The sequence below is a fragment of the Falco peregrinus genome, chromosome 8 (genome assembly GCF_023634155.1).
Source record: "Falco peregrinus isolate bFalPer1 chromosome 8, bFalPer1.pri, whole genome shotgun sequence".
NCBI lineage: Eukaryota > Metazoa > Chordata > Aves > Falconiformes > Falconidae > Falco > Falco peregrinus.
In genome coordinates this window covers 19,003,821-19,027,716 of record NC_073728.1, presented here as the reverse complement: position 1 = coordinate 19,027,716, position 23,896 = coordinate 19,003,821, and the positions used below count along the sequence as shown (strand labels likewise).

The 23,896-nt window shown below is 37.8% G+C and overlaps 1 long non-coding RNA gene across 1 annotated transcript in view; it reads right to left on the bottom strand.

Annotated features, from left to right (window-relative positions):
- LOC114012052 (uncharacterized) overlaps window positions 1-22,212 on the bottom strand; it is a 180,737-nt gene extending 158,525 nt beyond the window's left edge. The window contains exon 1 of the long non-coding RNA XR_003554256.2: window positions 21,860-22,212. This is a non-coding gene — a long non-coding RNA (uncharacterized LOC114012052). The remainder of the gene's footprint in view (window positions 1-21,859) is intronic.
- Between the last annotated feature and the right edge of the window lie 1,684 nt (window positions 22,213-23,896).

Genomic DNA, 23,896 nt, shown 5'->3' with positions numbered 1-23,896 from the left:
CTGTATAGTGAAGCTTGTAGTCACTTTTGTTCTTCACTTAGATTTATTTAGGCACCTGTGGAAATCTCCATCACAGATCAGTCCCATTGTATTATATAACTATATCATAAAAAATGACATTCCATTGTTTTCAAGGTGTTATCCGAGAAATCCCAAGAGATTAATTGCCAGCTGGAGAAATCGCAAAATAATCTCACCCAAATGTTAGTGTCTTTACTGTTTATTGCTAAGGCATGAATTTTACCAAGAAACAAGATACGTGTGATATTGGTATTTTGGTTTCAGAAGCATGAAGTTGGAGAGACACAGGTCCAGTTTGAGAGTGCATCCTTGAAAAGCCCATTTGCTGTTTGGAATGTTATTTCCCCCCAGTACGGAGAAGGGCTGGGCAGCACAGGATTCATGCTATGGCCATCATGGCACACAGGGAACGTGTCTTTCTCAGTGATTATTAACTTTCCCCTTCACTCTTGTGTTTGGTTTTTTATTTTACTTGGCTGAAAAACTGAAGAACAGAGACCATAGTTGAAAAGTGTATTACTGTATGTGGAAGCACAGGTAAAAAATATCCATTTTTTTCCCCTTTGCAAACTGTGCAAAACTGTTTTTAATTTTGCAGTCTGCTCCGTGAAAAACTATACTGAGTCTGCGTTAGTTCTGTCCACTAATATCTGGAAAAGCACTAAATATGTCATTTTAGTGGCTTTTTCCCTTTTCAGCTAAATCTAGTTTTCCTATCTCTGCAGTGCTTAATCTTCTGCTTGAGCTATGTATTTCCTCGTTCACATAACAAACTTCTTTTTCCTTTACATTTTGACACAGGCTTCTTCCAAGAAGCCTCACACTGTTCAACAGCGAAACAATACCTGCAAGAAGACATGTCTGGAGTGCCTGGAGTACTGTAGGACTGTCCCCCAGATGGGGGCCTCTGGGGCAGAGACCCCCTCTCACTCAGGGTATATATACAATGTCATTGCTTCCCATTTAATGACCTCACATCAGTCCTCCCTCAATATTGTTCTTACCTCACCTCACTGTGAGTTTGTTCTTGTTAAGGGCCTGATCTATCAAAGCACTTAAGCACATGGTTGTGGGTTGTAAACCCACTAGGGTGAGTACCTTGACTTTTTACAACCCTGTAAAGTGTGTAAAGTGTGTACCTATGGCACTATAAAAGATGGGTTTAAATGATGTCTGTGATAAGAGCTAACCTTTTCTGTTCAGCACTTATTCTCTCTGTAAGACAAGAAGTTTCTGCACGTTGTGTTGCATATATTTCAAACAAGGCTGGTTTTGACAAATTGACTGTTTCTTTTTTAGTTCTGTCTTTTTTGCGCCTGTCTAAAGAAGCGTCTACACCTAATAAATTTTCCAGATATTCTTGCTTATCTGAATTCCTCAAAAACCTGTTTAGATTCTTTTATAGACACCCTGAAGGATTACTTAATACTTAAAATTTTTCAGTTCAGCTTCTTAAAAGACTTAAAGCAAAATAAGAAAACAGGACCATCACAGTAGGCTTAAACCTTTTCCCTGCAGACACCACCAAGGGTAAGTCTTAAGTTATATCCTGTTCTGAGAACTGAATTTTGCCTAGTGCCGAATTTTAATTTCTGTAAGCACTGGAAATAAAAAGTAATTAAACCTGTGCATATTCCTTGTGTACTATAAATACATTAATAAAATAGGCAAAGGAAATCAACTCCTAAATTATTAGCAGTAGTAAAATGCTGAATATTGAAACACAGTTTAATTTATTCATTTATAATTTTTATCAGGCTAAAATAGGCCTCTAGGAGCAATTTAAGCATTATAATAATGCAATTGTTCAGTATAGTCAGCAGTTAGATACACAGCTATCTCTGTACAAAAACGAATAGCAAGCTAGTGGCAAAGTCCCATGTTTCAATGTAAATTGATGGTGGATTTACACAAAGCCAGCAGATTGTTCTCTCATCTCTTTTATGAACAAGCAACTTGCATATTTCAGCGTGAAAACTACTGGGCAGTGAACCAATGCAGCTGATCTGGTTCAGTGCCCACAGACAGTCAAGCTCTAATTGTAAAACTTTTAGGTAACCAGTGTATCTCAGTTAGCATATATAAAGTATAAACCTCCTAACCCCAAAATGAACTTAGATGTTGCCTTAGATGTATTTTAGAGAAAATTGGTTAAGCCCAAGGCAAAACGTAACAAATCCATGTCATATATTAACAGCAGACAATTGGAAATCTTTTTCGCTTATGTATTATGTTGTGCATTGGCAAAAGAAAGATTAGCCATTTCAAAGCTAACACTATTAGTGGAAAGTTTTCTCTGAGTATTTCCTTATATGAAAAAGTGCTCTTAATTTGTCTGTTGTACAGGGCAGATGACGTGCCTGACAATCATCATTAAAATAACATTAACCCACTGAGAAGTTCCAAAACTGCTGTAGTGCAGATCCAATCTGTTTGAAAATCAGCAACATTTCTCAACTTCCATTTACAACTACAAGGAGCAAAAAAACCCTGAAACATTGTTTGTCTAATTCAATATACTGCTGCTTTTCACATCTCAAAGAATTTCAAGCAGTACTTTTTTTCTGGAGCAGTACTCAAAAGTACTGAGAGGAGTGACCTGCTCCCATTACACTCAAAGGTCTAACTATCTTTTAGAAGACTTTTGATATCAAAGTAGAGAAAAAACGAGTGGAGGAGACATCTGAACAGACTCCTTGGTGAAGCCGTAGCTTGACATCCTGCTTATGTCCAGTTTGGGAGGGTTTCCTCCAGAAACACAGGCTCAAAACACAGGCTGATAAGATAACGAAAGGTTGAAAGGGACCTAAGGTCTCTAGTGCAACCTTCTGGTCAAAGCAGGATCTGTTCTGAGGTCTGACCAAGTTACTCAGGGCTATATTTCGTCTGGTTTTGAAACCAGATAGATGGAGCCTACACAACATCTGGCCCACTTACTCAACTGCTTGACTCCTGATGCTATGTGAGTCCAGAGCCACTGCAGGGAATAGTGCGATACAAAAATCTAATTTCACAAACTGCCTCCAAACCACACTGAGGAAAGGCCAGCCTTACGTGCCATACAGCATGTATTTTCTTTCCATGAAAAAGGGGCAAAGTCTGCTCAGACTGGGAATACAACAATGAACTATGGCTGTCTCAACACTTAAGCAAACTGTATCTGTTACTGTAAATTCATATTTTGAGCATGTCTTCTTAACCAGGAGAGATAGAAAGAGTTGTTAAACAATTAAAGTAAATTCTAAGGTCCCCACTTCAGAGCCAAAGTGCAAAGTTACTGACTTAGGCCTTAATCTGATCTGATCTCAAAAGCATCTGCCTCCAGTGAAGAATGTCTGGACATTAGCTGAACTCCTGCAGAATCTGCTGAGGGTCACCCCATTTCATGGGTGGAATGTGTCCTGTGGACATCGCTCCAGTGTCATCCTCGGGGGGATGTTTATAATACAAATGTGTCCTGTTTTGGTTGGGATAGAGTTAATTTTCTTCATAGTAGCTGGTACAGGCTGTGTTTTGGATCTGTGCTGGAAACAGTGCTGATAACAGAGAAGATGCTTTAGTTATTGCTGAGCAGGGCTTACCCAGAGTCAAGGGCTTTTCTGCTCCTCACCCCACCCCACCAGCGAGCAGGCTGGGGGGGCACAAGAAGTTGGGAGGGGACACAGCCGGGACAGCAGAGCCCAGTGACCAAAGGGATGTTCCATACCATATGGCATCATGCTCAGTACGTAAAGCTGGGGGAAGAAGTGGGGACATTCAGCATTATGGCGTTTGTCTTCCCAAGTAACCATTACGTGTAATGGAGCCCGGCTTTCCTGGGGATGGCTGAACGCCTGTCTGCTGAGCGGGGGTGGTGAATGAATTCCTTGTTTTGCTTTGCTTGTGTGTGTGGCTTTTGCTTTACCTGTTAAACTGTCTTTATCTCAACCCACACGTTTTCTCACTTTTCTGATTCTCTTCCCCATCCCACTGGGCAGGAGTAAGCATGTGGCTGTGTGGGGCTCAGTTGGCAGCTAGGGTTCAACCACAACAACATGAAACAATTTTTTATAAATAGCTATTTTAACATTTTATTATTCTTTAAAAAATGCTTTTAATTCAAGCTTTATTAAGGTATTTTCTATCTTATGCTGCCTATCAGTCAGGTGTCTTTCTACTACAGGTTTATTACTTGGGGCCCAAAGACAGAAAAACTGAATACTAACAGTTCTCTGCCAATAAAGGTGGCATTAAACTTGTTTCTAGACCAAAAAATCTCACAAAATATACTCTATCCTCATGGAACATAAACCATTACATGAACTTCTAACGTGTTGTAAGATGTGAAGAAGTTATTTACAATCTTAAATACCTACTACACACAAAGAGAGACTTGTTTATTTGTAAAGATTGCATAGTTTATTTTTCAGCAAGGAATATAATAAAGTCTAACTGAGAAGGGCAATCAAGAAATCCATGAAACCCTGTTTCACTGTTTCCATAGTAACCTCCTTAATATGCTAGTAACCTTGCTTAGGGACAACCCTATAAGCAAATACATTGTAAAAATTTCTCAGTCATAATGAATACGCTCTCATTATTTGGCTTTTTGTATTGCTTACACAAATATCTTGGCCCTTTATTAGTTTCCTTGTTACCTTTAAGAAGCAAAGCCTGAAGTAAAATATAACCTGCCCTACCCATTGCTCTCAGTAGTTAAAAAGGCATGTTTCAGGTACAGTACATTTAACTAGGATTTAACTACATTGGTGGGAAAAAAAAAATAAAAAGGATAACCAAACTCAAATAGTATAGGAATTGACTTGTGTGTTTGCCCAGAAAACAATCAAAGCCTTTTGAAGAATATGAAGACTGCAAATTTGGGAGTTAACACTAGCTGCAGAATCACTTGCTCTGCTCCCTGCTCCTGGCAGATCCAGTTTTTGCAAGGGCTGCAGCCAAGAAGAAACAGAGCCACCTGATGTGGTTTTGCACGACTGTAGACAGAGGACTGAAAAATTATTATTTGAATCAAAGTTCTCCAGAGATGTAAACCACAAGGTTTGGGTTTAACCTATTTGTGCCCATTTTTTGTACTTGATGAGATGAGATGTGGAGCGCCCTTCCCTAGAGCAGTGTTCCCTCAGAGTGACCTGCAGAGCCCTGACAGCGGTCTGCAGCCACGCTGACAGAATTACTTGCAAGCAGATCAGTTGCATACAGCTGCACGGGTGGTGCACAAAATGAGCGGGGCTGGCTGTGGCAGGGCCCCGCCGGGGGCAGAGGCTCCCGTCCCACCCCCAGCCATGAGCAGGGCTGCTGGGGGGGCACCCTGGCAACCCCGGCCCTGGGCTGTGCTGGGCTGTGGTCCCACAATGGGGCCCAGCACTGTGGGGCACGTAGGGAGCTGGAGACTGGCCCTGCAGTGGCGTAGCGGGGGCAGGGTCTGCTGGCCCTGGGGAGCTGAGGTGGGGTCCTGGGCTGCGGGCTGGCAGGGACAGACAGGCCCAGCAGTGCCCTCATAGCCCTGCAGACTGTGGGTTTTGGGTAAAAAGTTTTGAACCATTAACTGAAGGGGGAAAAAAAAGTCCTACCCTTGGAGTATTTTACCACATCTAGAACTAGGAAGCATCAGAAAAATAAAAATCAGCATGGTATTTTTACGGTCATTACAGAGTCCGGCAGTACCTGAGTGCTTTGTAGTAGGTGCCTGGCAAACATAGGATGACATAAAGTCCTTGGTTGAACTGGTCATCCCATTAAGGCCCCAGTTCTGCACAAAAAGCACATGCTTAACTTCAGCATCCTAAAGCAAGGCTATGGCTAAATGCCGTAAGCTGTGTAATATTTTTTTCTTCTGAGGAATTCAGAAATGGATAATGTACAAATGTCATTTCATCAGAGACAAGATAGCTACCAGCTATGATACCAGGTACAATCCTTTTCAAAGTTAATAGCAATTATTTTTAACGCATCTTACTGATTTCTAATACTCTCTGAGGGGATTAATACCTAAGAAAGTATGTATGTGTTGATGATAGAAAGCAGAATGAAGTGTACTGATTTATTGCAACTCTTCATTAAGTTTAAAAGCATTCCACTGTGATGAAGACATCAACCATAGGCTGTGGTATTTTCACACTGCAAAGGAATAGTTAAGGGCAGGAAGACAAAAAAAGAAAGCAAACAATGTTTTAACTTGAATTCAAGCCAGATTTCGCAAAAACAAGACCCTATTCAAATCCAATGAAGTAAAACACGTTAAAAATATCCACCACTTTGCCCTGTTAAAGGCATGGATGAAACATACCTGCTTATGTGTGTGCTAAAAATTTTACTAGGTAAGGTAACAGCAGTTTACTATATCGCATAAAGATAAGTATGTAACTGAATTTTCTGTAAATGCTCGAATCTGGATTCTCATTCTCTTTTACCTAGAATGATATAATTCAGTTGATTTCAGTGGAATTAGATTTAAACCACTAATTAATGAGACAGAACAAGAAGGATCTTTTAATATTTTTTGCTCAGTAATATTCTGATATAATTTTTTAATTAAAAAGATCAGTTCAAACTCAAAAAATCAGATCAAGAAATAATGTGAAGTTTTAGGTTGTAAAACAGTTATGATAAGATTTCTTTTGGAGCTTATTTTTAATGAGTTGGCAGAAGAGAGTTACTGACTACAGCTGTAGGTTTTGGACATAACACAAAAGCAGAACAAAAAGCTGACTGCTCTTTACCTAGAAAAATGGAGGTATTGTAAACTTCTAATTCAAAAGGAAAATTCCTCTTTACTCCAATGGGATCAAGATTTTATCTTGCGTTCCTGATTATTTCCTGGTGAGTTTTACACATGTGAATATTACCACCAAAGGTCAGGTCATTAACGCAAGTACCTCGACACTGAAAAACACTGAATGCATGCTTCTTTCCCAAAAGACACGTGGCCCTGCAGTCTGTGCATATATGTGTCTCCACGTAACAGAGCTGAAATTCTTCATAAGCATTATCATCCGTCATCTTTCTCAGAGGAGAATGAGCACAGTATGTCATTGTGTCTAGCATCGTCTCACAGTTTGGCTACTAACGGGCATTGGGCCAAACTCCAGGAAAAAAATAAAGTATTTTGGAAACCTCTCCTATGAGGGGCTTTCTCTACTGTGGTACTTAGCACACTGTCAGCACTTACAAATAAAAATGAATAATTGAAATTCTAATATTCAGAATTGGCAAAATGTTCTGAATACTTATCTGAAGAGGATTAATTAGACAGCTGCATCTCTCCTGACTTAGAGCCTGGGTTGCTTCTGCTCCCAGCTTTTGATAACACATCATCTCCGCTGGGCCTCCCTTGTCCACAGACCCTGTCTCCAAAGCGTGAGGTGCCATTTGCAGAATCCCCAAATATAAATGCTGCCTTGTGCCCACCCAGAACTTTTACTTCCAAAAATGCCATTCCTTGATTAAACTCACCATTATCATATTTACTATAATACTCCATAAGGGTCAGAAAGAAAGTTTTAGGTGTGTTTGGGTTCTCTAGACAGAACTTTGTAAATGCTTTGGTAGCCGTATAGGTCACATTTTCTTCTGCGGACTGATTGCGTTTATAATCCTGGGCTTTGTGCTCCATCTTCTGTATTACTTCACCTATATCTCCTGAGGCTTATAGAAATGTGTTGTTAAGTATCTTCCTTAGGATTGCTGAAGCACCCAGTTTATTCAGAAAAAATTGTTCTGAGAATATGTGGGATGTCTCATCCACATATGATCTCATCCACAGCAGCACAGGCTGCTCCTGACCATCCCAACAGTTACCTCCATCTCCAGTCATACTTTGTTCCTACTGGCACCATTCACAAAGGGACCACTCCATCCCTCCTCGAGCTGGCCACTATTATGCTTACTGGAGGATCTCAGCATGTCTATGGTGCAGAGCTCAGTTTGATGATTGGACTTGAAGTGTACTATTAAAGTCATCATATTTCTTTGTTGTCCAGGAACCTTAATAGAATTTGGGATTATTTATGTAGGAAAGAACAGCTTTCCTATTTTCCTCCCAGCTGCATATGATACAACATTATATTCAACATTACTGCCTGAATATGCATTTTCACTTCCTTTAAATCTTTGTCAAGGTGTGCATTTTAAAAATATTTCTACTTCTGTGTTCTGTTTGCTGTCAGGTCTAACAGCCCCTCTTATTTCTGTATATGAGTTCTGAAGAGAAATTTTTTGGACTCTTAGGTCACCCTTAGGTGAACAAGTGCTAATACAGTTACTTCGTGCCCTATACATGCAGATATATACTGACTGAGGTTTTTAGAATAATAATGAAATACTTGTAATATAGCAGTACAATCCCAGATTTCATCTACAGACTGTGCATCAAAATAGATATGAAATTTATCCCTCTGTCTCATAACATTTCCTTGGAAAATACTAGATCACAAGAAGTATTCCCAGTAAAGCAATCTTCCAATTTTTCTGCTGCTGTAGATGCTGTCCTAGTCATTCTATTTCTTCTGGTTAATAAGTCATAAAGCCTGTCATAAAACCTGTCATGATAAGTGTACATGTATTTTCTGCCAAAATACTGTTAGTTATAGTTCCCAGAACAGAAAAAAATACCATGTAAGAAGTTACTATAGAAAGTTGCAGTAGATCCTCTTTCAACTTAACTAAGGTCTTCAGAGGCTTCAGAGGAATGAGTCATCATGGTCTTAGGCTAGCTCTCTTACCGCCTTGGAATTTTTTTTTCTTTCTGATACACTTCCTAGAAACTATTTTGTTATTGACCTTCAGTACTGTGTTTCAATCCCACCTTCTTTTGGTCTACTTTCCTACAGTTTCTGAGGCCCTAGTCACTAGTGGCTAGTGAAAGTCCTTTTCTGGCAACCTCAGCAAATTCTTGAGTGATCTCTCTCCATCTGGAAGACTTCAATTCTTCTCTTCTTCCAAAACCTGATATTTAAAGGAATATTGTATCTTGTAGCTATTAAATAGGCTTTTAGGCTTTTATATAATCTGCAGATAAGGAGTTTCCATCCCTGCAAGCCTTTTAAGAGCAGATTAGACAAGCATCTGTTAAAAATGACATGGATATTTCCGTTTTGCAGGAGGACAGTGGACTCAAACATCCTAATTTTCTGTGTTGTAATGCCTTTGACCAGCTCCCAGCACCAATAACCAATTTTCATCCTTCTCACAGATTGCTCCAGCAAGAAAGAAACACAGTATTTCAAAAGGAGACAGTGAGACCATACAGTCCATGACAGCATTCATAAAATGTCAAGGTTAGTATTACACCCTGTCCAATCACCTCTAAGAAACTTAGCTCAGACTTTGAGTACCATGTAATGGATACTTCACAGGAAATTCTACACAGTGAACTCACCAGAGTTAAAAAGAATTCCTGAATACATTTAAGTAATGAGTAAAATTTAAGAAAATCTTTTTTCTTGGTGGTTGTGAGCATGATCATATTCAGATGAGATGTCAGCATTAGTGTTAAATTTTCCATACCATTTTACTATGAATAGCAAGCTACTCTTACATTCCTTAGGTTTTCTCTTTTTTAAAAAAAGTAAATCCAGAGCTAAACAACATAATGTTTTTTTTTTGTTTAGAACATCTCCACAGAGATTACTTATTGTTTTGGTCAATCATCACTACGAAGGACCTAGAAATATAAGAATATAAAACTCAAGAAAGCTAAAAGTATAAAGAAATAGTCCTGAAAACAAAGAACCATACATGACAGTACCTCTGACTTAAGAAAAACATCATGATTAAAAATGGAAAAAATACAGAAGTGCTTATATTTCTACCATCATTACTCAGGAAAAGTAAAGTATCTTGTTTGGTAGATTGGTTTACTAAAGAAAGACCTGTGCCTACCTGACATAGCTATTTCACAAAATTAATAGCACACTTCCAGACACATGGGTAAACTTTCTAATATTGTTGCGTTAATTTTAGCTTGGGAATTGAGAATTTCTCTAACTCCCATTCTATAAATTTAGAAACTGGAAAAATCTAAACTTTGTGTTAATATTAGATTTTAAGGTTTAATGCTGTGGATATTCAGCAAATGGAAATAAAATCCTGCTATTTTCTTGTTTGTATCAATTATTTCTCTCTACTAAATGTACAATGGAATTGAGAAAGCAAATAAAATATGAATCATATAATGAAAACCTGCAATTGTTTGCCTAATATTGTATTGGATTACAAAAGGATATGTACTAAACATTAATTCCAGCTAATGAAAGTAAAGAATATCTTATACAGATTGTGATTGCATGATTTCACTCTAAACTCTGACTGTATTCTGGACAAGAAAAATCTATCATAAGTAGAAACTATTCATTCTTGCTCTGGCCTGGCAGATAGCCCATTAGCTTTAAATTAAATAAATACCAGCAACAATATTAAATAAAACTTAAATGTTGTCATAAAATGTCAACTATCATTTCTTTTATGACTTCTACTCAAAATAATGGTTATTGTTATAACTATGTCAAAGGGAGTTATTTCTCTGTCTGACTTCTAATTTTCTACCAGTACCAGGAAGAAACTTCTAGTTTATATTAGGAAACAAGTTGTCATTCCAGATCAAGAGCACTGAGCTGGTGTTGGACTTAGCAATCTCCCAGACTTCTGGCAAAATTATTTTAATTAGCCTTCTCCTAACAGTGTTTAAACAAATCCTATGCTGCCAGGGAAGGAAGAAATGACTTCTCAGTCAGATAGTTTACTTAGTTCTTTTTCTCCATTGCCATAAATCTTGGTGTGGACATTATTAGTGACTTAAGACTACTTTTTTTAAACAATGAACTGTGACCACTTTACCCACTGAAAAGCTCACACATCATTCAAGTATAAATGTCCTGTTTCTGCATGGTTTATTTTCACGCCATTGTTGGGTGCTAGAATAGTTTTACACCATTTATAAGGCATGGACATTTTAGCTAATCTATCCAGTCTGTTACAGGCATGCCAAAGTAGAAAAAGTAGTAGCAGTAACCATGTATATATGCAGTGCTGTAGGTACATATCTTGGAGCCAGGCGTGTTTGGCTAATCTTAACAGGTTATTTGAATGTCAAACTAATTTGTAGTCATGTACTATGAATACCACGATACACATATTAATTCAGCATATACCTTAATTTGAACACGTGAAATGCATCTTCCAAGAGAAATTCACTTAAGAGATTGTAGGCCAAAAAAAATCTATTATTTTTGTCCACATTTAATGAAAAATTTTAGAACTCGCCTATCTACAGTCTACAAAGACCCTGCATAAGGTTTGGCTTTGGACCTTGCATGCTTTGTTCACAAAAGAATTGCTGTCTGTTTCCTGAGTGTGAATGTGAACTCCTGCGAGCGAGCTCACGATGTGCGTGTGTGCGCATTGCCCCAGCATTTCTAGCCCAGGCAGCCCAACGCTCCATGCGGTTAAGTAAACACAGCATGGCTGCTGAGGCATGCAGCCAAGGCTGAGGCCAGGAGGAGGGGATGAGGCTGGGAGGAAATAAGAGCAAATTCCTCTGAAATGATCTGACAGGAAATGACAGAGTGTCAGCCTTATACAACCACACTGCGCGCGAGAGAGAGAGGGCGGGAGAAGTTCTTCCTAAACACAGAGTGGTGCCAGATCTCAGTAGGTGAGGATGATGAAATAATAAAGCATTTCCCGTGTGTGTTTTTCATTAGTCCTGTTTTGTTTTTCTTCCAAGTGCTGTGGAAACAGAACAGAAGCCCATGTTTCAGCCACGACTGCAATGGCCTCCTCCCATGGGAATAACAGCTGCATAAATAGGAGGGAAGCCCTCAGTGGAATTGCTTCCAACACCTTTCTAATGGAAATAATGATTTGCAAAGCCCAGTTTATACCTTTGCCACGTAATTAGTAGCCAAGATTAAAAACATTGTTCCAACTCCCAGCATCCTTGAAAGCTGGCAAGACCTTAAATATTCCACTGTGTTCCAAAAAGGTAGCGCGTAAGTGATCATTGTAAGGACAGTCTTGGCCAGCTGAGTCAAGCCCTTGAATCAATCAACACTTATTATATGGAAATTAACCAGTTTGATGTCAATTAGTGGAAATTTGTTAGCAGACATAACCTATGAGACACTTTATTTTGAATCCCTAGCTCTCCACATTGAAGCTAGCTAAGATGGGGCCAAGGACCAAGTGACACATTTCTTAAGACTCGGGACTGAATAAATTAAAAAAGGGTGTGGAGGGAAGCTGTATCAAAATACACAGAACTTTTCCTGTTTACTAGGCACAAGAAGCACAAGGACCTGGATATTGGATTTTTCCCTATAAAGAGTCAATTTCTACTCACAGATCTGAGTGCAAAAGAGTCTATTCTGTATTTATCAATACTGAGTACAGAAGAAAAAATGTTGCTAGACTAATGGCAATACTTACCTTCACTTCATGCTACTTTTAAACTAAAACTCTTCCCATCATGTTCTTATATTCTCATATTAAGAAAGTAGAAGTTTCTAAATGAAAATTTCTGACTTGATCATTAATTTTCCTCCTAAGAATAACTTCAAAAAAATAAAAAAATTGGCTAGCTTCTCACATCAGGAGGGGTGAGAAAAGATTTCCTTAAGGCTTAAGAACATTACCAGCCTGGCCTATGGGGAAGATTTGACTTCACTGTGAATTCCACCTTTTGCTTAAAATTAATAAAGTACTCTCACATAACATTTTCCCTGTATATAGCAGCATCCAGTGTGACAGCCTCCTGACATACCATTCATATTAATATTAGAACTGCAGGTTCAATCTCAAAGCTTTGTAGCAATCCTAAAACACAGCTAAGAAGTGAATACAGCATCAGAATCTTGCTACAATATGAAAAATTCCTGACAGTTTTGAAGCCAGGGTTTCCACACAGCTTCTGGAAACTCCTCTGTAGCTGCTATTAACTGACCATGACATATACAGCATGTGACCCTCCCATACAAATAACTGTTCCTAAAAAAATGAGTCTGATGTTGCCTCCTACAGTGCACATTCACCAATTCATTACTTGCAATAATATTGGCCAAGATTATTGCAGTATCCGGAGTTCAAACTTTTACTTAATTTGAAGTGTCTCTTAACTAAGCGTTCTAAGAATTCTTGCAAGTATTTTAAGTAGCTAGGAATAATTTTTCTGCTTGTTTAATTTATAAACAGTTATTAAATGAGCCATTCTATGTAGTACAGTACAATACTTCCAGAAGTTGACAATGGAGACACCACTGTCAAACTATAATGTCTTTCCTTTGATATCGATAGGGGTTCTGTAACCTACATGATCAATGCAATTTATCACCAGGTTCAGGCAGTGACAGCACTTACTTGAGAACAGCCTGATAAAGTTGCAATTATTTCTTGATACTGTTGGCCATCCAAGCTTCTATAATTTCAGTAGTAAGAACTGCTTCTAAGGCCAGCAGCCTCTTTTGGAAGGGTCATGTTTATGCATGATCACATAGCTACAGTACCCTGTAATATCATTGGAAAAAAGATGCTAACATAAAAACCTCTTTCTCTGCCATTCTTTAAGTCAATTTAAAGCTTAACAATAAGCGCTGTTCATTCTACACATTTAGTAAATTAGCCACATTATTTTAAAATATGGGCAAACCTTGTTTTTCTCAAAATTAAAGATACCAGTGCCAGAAATGTTAAAAGATTAGAACTGTGTAAAATTTATTACAGGGAGCCTAGAGATTGTTTATTTAGTAATGGCTCTGCACACTGCTGCTGAAACAGATGCATAAATGGTAGTGGGGTAAAATCATTTTATGAAAGAACATATTTCAATTATGATCAGTATGTTTTGCATAAAAGTTTAAAGTATATGGCAAAAAAATCCAGATCCCACTCTGAGGTACTTTTTATCTCTGTAGATAGTGTCAGAGACTACAGTTAAACTCCCATTTGGAGATTAAGTATGTGGATAAATCCTTGACTGTTGGAATTTATAGGAATTTTGCTATCCACCTTCGTGGATGCAAGACTTCCAATTCTGGAATCCTATTTCTGCAGGAATAGAACAGATGCATTCAACCTTAGTAGTCTAAGGGCACATTCCTCAGCCAACAGGCAGGTATATTTACTGTGGAACAAACAGGGTAGTTATTAGAACTGTACTTTCCTTAGTTTCCAGAAGTTCTGTTAACTTGGGCTTGCAGTTCTAAGACGAAACCCCTCTGTTGTAGCACTCAAATAGTTTCTGTTGCTATAACACACCCTCAATTCACATGGTAAAATGGATAGAATTGGAAATTTCAACAGAATGTACCAAAAGTAAGAATTAACTTTTAAAAACAAGCCTTTAACAAAGCACTTAATCTCTGCTAAGGCAATTGATATCATCAGGTTATTGATATCAAAGGCTCCCATTGGCTTTAAGAGAGTCATGTTTATCATGATCACATAGCTACATTCAATACACTGTAATATCACTGAAAAAAAGATGCCAACATAAAATAGAGTCTCTGCCCTTGCTTATGTGAATTTAAACCTTAAAAATAAGCATTATTAAAAAAATATAATTGTAGATACCAGCATGTTTGTTCCTGAGATTATGAAAATGGCCTACCTGTAAATAGGAGACCAAATTCTAACAGTGTATTTTGAGTTCCTTCGGGGGTGTAAGGCAGCTGTTTTAGGAGAGTCTTCCTGGGCATACATGTTCATGTACAAGCTGCAAAGCTGAGGGGTTGAACTATTATATTATCAACCTTTTATTTTCCAGTTTCCAACCTAGCCAACTACATTAAGAGACTTTAAGAACCTTCAGGAACTAGAGTACAGAACTCAGGATCCAAGAGGCATTGCTAACTTTCAGAAACAGACCCTTTTATTTCTTCTGTCATGACATCAGGAGGTACTGCAAATAATTTTCAAAAGCTGTTCATATAATGAAAGAACAGAGCTTCTTGTATCCTTTAGTGCGCGCGGTAACTACTCCTTGAAGACATAATACTCGGTTTTTGAGACAGTATGTAATTTTCTCTGACACTTAAAAATAGTTTTTCTATTTATACAAACTAAGTTACTAGAAGCTGTGGAACTCAGTATATCTAATGGTTTTATACTGTACAATTTGCATGTTTCTATAATTTACAGCTCAAATTAATATGTAAATTCTAGACACAAAGGCAAACTAAAAACCTGTTCTGCAGTTCTTTGTGTGTAGAAACTTGATAGCAATGAAGAGAAGTACAGAGCAAAACTACTGCTGAGCACCTACTTGCCACACAGTGACAATGACATCTCTGCACCAGCTGAATGAGAATATGCAACACTAAAAACTTGAATCACTTTGGGATGAGATTATTTTAAATCAGAGTAACATTGGACACATTCCATTTAACTAACATATTAACTTGGAAATCATAGACAAGCTGTCTCTTTTCATGTGATGTTCAACTCTGATTCACCATTTCACTGACAAGTGAAACAGGGTTTACGTGAAATTGGTAAGTAATTCTTAGTAAATAAAAGCAAACACTTCTGGTAGCACTGCTGTAAGCTAGGCTAGCTATATTACTTGTTCCAGTCTCTGCAACTGGTTCCCATCTTAGAGCACCAGCAGGAAGCCTGACATTTCATAATGGTCTGCAGATTTAAGGAGAAAACCACTTGCAATATCAGCTGAACTGTGTGGGTGTTGCTGGCACTAGGCAGAGGTAACAGGCCTCTACATTCAGTGGTATATGTGTATGTTAGATTATATATACTTTCTATTAACTGGGCTAAGAAAGAAAATCTCTAACATTTCATATTTTAATTGTATGGAATGTTTTCCTGAGGATGTAAACAGCATGTCATTGATGGTACACACAGAAGATCTTAACTTTCTGCTGGTGTAATTTGAGTGGCACTTCATTACATTTTTTTCAAATGAAGTGTCACTTCATTACAATTTTTTTCACAGGGCAGGTGTTTCAGGGTGTATCTACATTGTTATAAGAACCCATAGAGTTTCTTATGGAAGATGGAGGTTTATAGATAAATAAGCATCTCCTAAAGATGTATATCTTTATATAAAGAAAGGACATGTTCTGGAGAGAGAGAAATGTCATGTTTTGGGCCTTTAGGATGCAGGCTAGTAACCCTGCAATGTTCTTTGGGTTGTTCCCATCCTCATTTCACTTCTGAGTTTTTGTCATGTCAGAGTACAGAAACAGGCCACCAGAAGTTGTGTGTGTCAGTATAAACAAACAAAAAATATCAAAAAAGGCCCAATCACATGCAAGATTCTCTGATACTGAGAAAATGTACAAAGATATTTTTTGTACTCATTGAGATATCTGCTTCGACAACTGTTTTTACCTGACCCTATACTCATTGCCTTGGATGGCAAATACTAACATATAAGTTTGGTCTGAAAATTTTGATAGAAATGTTTGAATTTTAATTGAATTTTAATTGAATTGAATTGAAAAATTGAAACTTTAACCATCTTCTCCTCTCAGTTTAATGATTCCTATAGTTTTGCACCACAGCTATTCTTAAAGAACATTAATAAGGTTATAAAGCCAAGCATGCCACAGTTAGGAAATGCTAGAATAATGGAAGTCTGTACAAAATTAATTCAAATCTCTTGCATGTATGCACTGAACCAAAGCGTTTAGTTACATGACTGCATGCTATTTTTGAGACAAGTTCCTGGATGTGGTAATACTTAATATACATGATGAGCAGTGACCATTAAATAAGAAGCCATTGAATCATCAGTTTTTCCCCTTATTGCCAGTGTATGGACGCATGAACTATTTCCTATGCACTACTCAAAGCATGTTCTGAAGACATAAGTCCTCCTTTTATTAGGTGAATGTCTGTGGTCCTTATCAATACAGCACTTATTTACTGCGAAGCATCTATCCTACTATCTCTCTGAGGTAAGCAGGCACTACTACCTCTATTACACAGCTGTTGACTTAAGGTAGATTGATATCAAAATTAGAAGCTTCCAATGAATTTGACTGCCCATTTTAGATGGTTCATGTTGGCAACAGAGAGGAGTAGTGATTAGTAGGATGTAAGACTTCATACATTCAAAATTCAGCTGCCAGTGACTTCTGCTGTGAGCCGTCTTTACTGTTGAAAGTCACAGCATGTAAGAGTTATTGATCACATGCAAATTTGCTGCAGAGCAAGATACATGGCATCACTAAGACATTGTGTGGCACAGATGAACTCAGGAAGATCCATGGGGAGTTTTCCTTTGGTTGACCTTAATTTTAATTCCTATTTTTTGATCAGTGATTTCAGAGACACCCTCGGTCTGGAGCCCTGGTCTTGGGAGAATTACATCAGGTGAAGTATCAGCTGTGGCTCACTTGCTCCAAACATCTGAGCTGAAGGAAGATTGAATAGATTGAAAATTTACTATTCATCTGAGCTAACTGGATATGAAATAAATACATTTCCACAAGGCCATTCCTTGAAGAGCAGCAACAGCCTGTTGTGAGTTCCCCTGCCCCCAGGATACACCAATTGCCATAATAACAGTTTTCATTCAGAGCTCAACGCACCACATTTTCAAAAGGTTAGTCAGTGTCACACTCACTTTTTCAGATCCCCAAAGCATTTGGGAGATGGTTCGTAATTCATGCAGCAAATTATTAACTAGACAGCAAGTGAGGGCAATGGACCTCACTACAGGAGTCTGCAATTCAGCTCGGTTAGCAGGAAGACAGAGACAAAAATAGCACTATACTGTTGGTGTCCTGAGGCATGGTATCACTGAATTGAGCGCTCTGTTACATTAAAAGGCATCCAGATGTCCACACCCTTAAAAACCATTACACTAGTCAAGAATCTGCATATTGCTGTCATTAATCTGAGTACACTGTATTGCATGGGGGTAGTTACAGCTCTGTCCCTTGAGGTTTTCTCCTTCACTCTGGGAGCACACTGCTGCCCAAGTCCTATGGGCTGTGACTCCAACATGCCACTGTCTGTGGGGAGGAGGATGCAGAAGAAACACAACTCCTTTAAGGTGAAGTGTCAGTGCAGGACAAGCCATGCCGAGTTTTCTTGTCCTTATAAACAAGGTCTTGGGAGGATATACAGATTCTCAGTGTCGGCAGTTTTGCACTCACTGTAGAACATTATTCTTCTGCACAAAGTACAAGTAAGCTCTGGCCAAACAACAAAAGATTTACTGCTTCTTCAATTTGTTTTTAAATACAGCTTGAAAAATTTCACCAAAGCCCACATACTAACAGAATATCTTACGGAAAAATCCTTTACATACCTTGGATTTATTAAATCTGTGTGTTATATTAGTCAGAAAGAGCAAAACAGAGGAACTATGTTTGAGCACTAGATATTGCAGTCTTTTTTACCACTTAGCTAAAATGGTATTAGCTATTATGCCAGCTAATATTAATTATCCTAAGGTGAAACTCCATCTGCATCATTTTAGTTTATAGACAAGATTCTTAGATAGGTATTACCATTCTTATTTGCAGCAGAAGCTCAAATATATTTTATGTCTAAAGCACCACAAGCTAAACAATGCATTGAGCAGGGAACAAAATATCCCCACTTAGCCTCTGATGTTGTAGACCTAGATGGAGGTGGGGAGGGTGTGAAACAACTACCTATCATGCTATTTACATGCTGAGATAAAGGCTCAATAAAATGCTGGTTATGATGTCTGGATGTTACAAAGAAGTACAATCCCTTTTTTTCCCTGAAACTAACAGCAGATTTTTGACATGGAAAGAAAGAACAGCTCCATAGCTACATATTCCAAACAAATATTTAGTCTAAAAGTACAAAGAACCGGTCAACACAACGTAAGAAAGTGAAAACAGGTAGAAATGGTCATAGCAAATTGTTCTTAACTTCAGTGGATGGGAGAAAGACATCTGTAAGGCTCTAAGCACGGTTTGCAGCGCCTCTGAAAAGCAAAGAGCTGAAACCTCTTCTGCCTTGTAAACTGTTCTTACAGTCAGCCTCAAAATGCTGCATCAGCTTACAGCTCTGTCTTTTATTCTGTCAGCAACACAGTCAAGGTATGAATAGGACGCAGAACAGCCTATACACATGCTGCCACACTTGGAGATTACTCCAAGCCAGAAAAGCTTCCAAGCTGCTAGTCTACACCTAAAGTGTTTTTTTTCAGACGTGCAAAGCATGATGAGCTATGTTCAAGTTTCACCCCAAACACAAGCCTTCTTGTGAAGTGCACCACTCCGCTGCCTAAATTCCTCAGGAAACACAAATGCTGAACTACTCCAAAGGCTACTTTACATCCCTGTAACTTGTCCTTTGGTGCTTTCTAAATTAGGCAACAAATACACATCCTAATTTGCACATAAAGGAACTGTGGCAAAAATAAAATTTCTTCCATGTAATTGGTTTTCTTTTAATCCTGACCTTAATGTATATCATTCTTGATGAACTGCTTCAAATAGGCTTTGAACTAGGATTTTTTTTAAGACGTTAAATAATGAAAAAATGCCATCTTATTTTACTGCTTACATCAAGATTCAGAGAGATGAAGAACAGCGACAGCATGGCTGTTCACCCATAACCCTGGGACAGCAGGTAAACTGACAGTGTGTAATTACCAAGAGGTGATATTAAGTTAAAACATATAGCCAAAGTAGTGCTATTGCATATGCATCCCTTGGTTTTCAAGGCAGTGTTTAAAATAAAAAACCTTCACTGAGACAGAAAAACTGCTATAGTTATATCATAGCACACTGAGTTGCAAACCTTTTAATGAAAGACATAATTCTTCTCCTGTCTGCATCATACTATATTCTCATGCAAAACACTTTAATGCATCGTGTAAATTATCTAAGACTTTCTTAGTATGTATTACATTTCTTAATCATAGATATTGGGTGTAAAAAAAAGAGAATTATGTGACATGCTGCAAAACAAATTGCTTGGTGTTAGCATATACTAGCTGGGTCTATATCTGAAAAATGCATGCATAGAAGGGTGGGATTTTTTTTTTTTAAATGCACAGAACTTGCTTCTAAGTGCATATGTTATCAATGAAGCAAAAATGACTAATCTGAAATGACGGCAGTCTGATTTTCAGCCAATATCATCAGCTTAAAAGCAGGAGATCTAGATTAGAGTCTGGATGATCTATTTATTGCAAATTTCAGAATAAGCTTCATGTCTGGCAGAGGATGTATATAAATAAGCCAAAGGTTTTCACTCACTTTCTCCATTCAATTACATTCAGTTTAGCTATAAAGGAGTTTTAAATGCAAATCTCATTTTCAGCAATAAAATGCTTTTGTTTCCAAGTTAGCAGGTTTGTCTCACTGATGTCTCACCAGCTGAACACTACTGGAGTGTAAATAGTGGACAGTATTATGACCACCTTGTAAGCTATGAGTTGCTCATAGACATCCCTTTTGGGAACGGGATCTGATGAGACATGCTATCTAATTTTCTGTCAAGTTTGATTGAAGGTAATGTTTATTTACATTATATTAATGTCGAATAATTGGGAGTACTAAACAGAGGGTGGAAATTACCATAGTCTATATTATTTATTTCATAAAATTTCGTTCAGACAGATGAGGCAGCTGCTTTGAATGCAACCTGAAAACCATGCGTCAAAACCTATCAAATAAAGAAGAATTTGTGAAGGTTAAACTCTTGTGGCCCTTGCAAAAATACAAATGTCTATTACACTTGCAATATAGAGGAACAGGACCCCTTCAGACTGGTAGGCATTTAACATGGACTTCTGGGAATAAGTTATACAGACATACACACTAAGAAAACCATGATCTGGCATTTAAAAATTGATTGATTGCAATCATCACATTTAATCATTGCAGATAGGCTGTTCTACGTATAAGCTCTCAGCTTGCTAAAGACCAAGTTTAATGATGGTTTTATATGCCTTCTTTGTTGCTAATATACAAATAGTAGTGCAGATTCTCAAGAGATGTTGACTACCTGGAGGTAGCGTTCTTCAAATCCTAGTTGCTTTTGAATTATGTTCATATCCCACGGCAGGGGTGGAGGGGACAGACAAACATGACAATGACAATGATACTAAACTCTGCCTCCCATTGTGTCCTATGTCCAATTTCCTGTACTAGACCACACTATAATAATATTGTGAACTGTATTACCAAATGCAAAGTATTACTGATTATAAGCAAGCATGGAAATATATGCAATGAATTGTTAAGCAAAACATACCTGCTAAAATGCACATTTATTAACAAGCAACAACTCTCCCCACCAATTTTATTTAACATAGAATTTAAAAAAATTGATGCTCTTAGTGAAATATAAATAGAAGTAATGTAAAATAGGTAAGATTAAAAGACAGTAACATATTTTTAACAGACACAAAAGCATCTAACAAGAATTGCTTGTATATCTTTTGGGTTTTTATTCATACCATGGATGAATCACTGGCTGATGTTTGTGGCGGTTATTCATGACATGTCTGGTGGTGTTATGACCTTCCCTCTTTTATTGGTTTATTTGATGTTTGTGGTATTTTATATAATTGATTTATGCCTTGTGATATGTTTGGGACCTTTCTAGTAATATACAACAGTGATTGCATGTCTGTAAGTGATGTTACATATTGCTGTTTGTGAGCTTTCCTGGCCAGGTCACCATTGTAAATAAAGCTTGTTCTGAATAGATTTTTATGTGGTTAAAGACTTTGACTACTTGAGTGACTGATTGACTGGAAAACACTTGCTAGCAGGACATCAGAGTATCGTAGAAAAATGTGTCATTTGTATTTCTGATTTAAACCCCCCACCATTTTCAATCTTTTAAAGTGAAGCAGGTATCAAAGCAGTAAATGGTCACCTACCTTTCTTAGTTGTCCCAATGTGTGTAGGTGCCCACAGCATTTCATAGCCTTCTTCCTCTGGCTTACAGTAATGTTGCACCATTTTGCTTTTCTTAAGTAATTATCCTTTGCATGCCTCCTCTGGTACTCTAATTATTAGAGTCCTTTGCTGAAAACTACTAGAAAGTATACTGGAATTGTCTTTCCTCTGTCCTCTCTCTGTTTCACTCTTTCTTTCTCTTTTTGTCAGTTCTTTTTGCTTTTTCTCTCTTTTTCTTTTCCTTCCTTCTTTCATTCTTTTCTTTCTTTCTTTCTCTTTCTTTCTTCTTTCTTTTTCTTTCTTTCTTTCTCTTTTCTTTCTTTTCTTTCTTTGGCATGTTTCTAAGACAGAAATAAACACATGAGAATGAATAGTCCAACTACTACAGTGATGGATTTTCAAAAAGAGAGGTCAAATTCCCTCTATTAATATACAGATTGCACAAATTACTCAAGAACATTTTTGTTATACAGACCACGCTTTGAGTTTCTGCAACAAAACCTCTAGAAATTCTAATGAACAGCACATACAAACTCTTTTGCACTGTCCAGACAAACAACTGCCAGTTTTTGGTTCATTACTATCCATGAATTTGTACTAATGAACACAGGCAACTTCTATCCAGATGTAAAAGAGTTCAGAGAAGACGACAAATAACACAGATCTCTCTTGGTTACACAGCAACCTGTTAGAAGTACCTCTGTTGTAAGCTCTCATTTCATTAGCATTTCCCGATTCTGATTAACAGATGTTGCAGGGTCTTGGCCCAGACATAGTTTGATTCTATTTAAAGAGTCAAGACCCTGGCTTGATGTCTCATCCAAAATTAACACTCACTGTTGCACGTTCATGGCCTGACTGAATGGAAGCTAAGCAGAGGGTGCAGGTACAAATTAGTATCCTTTTTGACTTTTCAAGGGAAAAGAGGAAAGGGAAGCAAGGGATCTCATCTGAGGAGCCATGACCACCTCTGTCTTAAAAAAACTGATGAGATCAAAGCACAAAATCTTAGAAGTAATTTCATTTAATAGTAACTGCTTTTCTCTATTTCCAGACGTCTTGGGTAATGCTAAACACCATGGCTGAAATTATGAAACTTGTAACTGTCAACAAAAGAGATTGCTGTAGACCCCACTAATTTCTCCCAGTTCCATCCCCAACCTCTCTTTGTTCTGTAACCTCATTCAGTTCACAAACTGAATAAAAATGATCCAGTTTTTCTTGACAAAGTAGTTTCCTGCTAGTTCAGCGTTTTCAATGGGCTCACAGGGTGGTCAGAAACCAGCAGAGGCAGGATCAGAAGGGGACTATGGCTTTCCCAATGTCTGTCTGTAGCAACAATGACCTAGAAAACCTCAGGCATAACTTTGGGTGCACTGACTGGTCACAGAGGATCCTTGTGTAAAATACAGAAGGAGAAAATCAACTCAAGAGATTTTTCAAAACTTGATTTCAACATAAACACACAGGACACTGATGGTGGTATCAAAGAATATACACAGAGGAGAGACGAGCATAAGTTCTTATCCAATACCTGTCTAGTCCTAGCTTCCAAGACAGCATTTTTTAACTCTTTATACTGCAACTGTTTGTAGGGATTTGGGGATCAAGTACTGCTTCTGTTTTTTTCTGCCAGAAATGGGAAGTGGCTTGAGCTTAGGATTTCACAGATTCTAACAGATTTGATTAGATTTTACTTTGGTTCTGAAACACCAAGGGAACAACAGAATGAAGACCAGTGGGTTAGTTGGTTACTTGACACGTGTAAGGCATAAAATAACAAATCAACTGAATTAACAAGCTTTCTTATTGTCTGTGTGAATTTAGATTATAACCAGTTAGGATTGTAACAGAAGAATACCAACAATCATCTTTAGAAACTTTGCCTTTTACATGATCTATCTGAAAGTTAACAGAGAAAATTAAGTATCTGCAGAAACTTTATCATGACTGTAAGATAACATTCCTTTTTTAATTCCCTCAAGCTCTGATATAAAGCCTTAAACAAAGTTAAATCA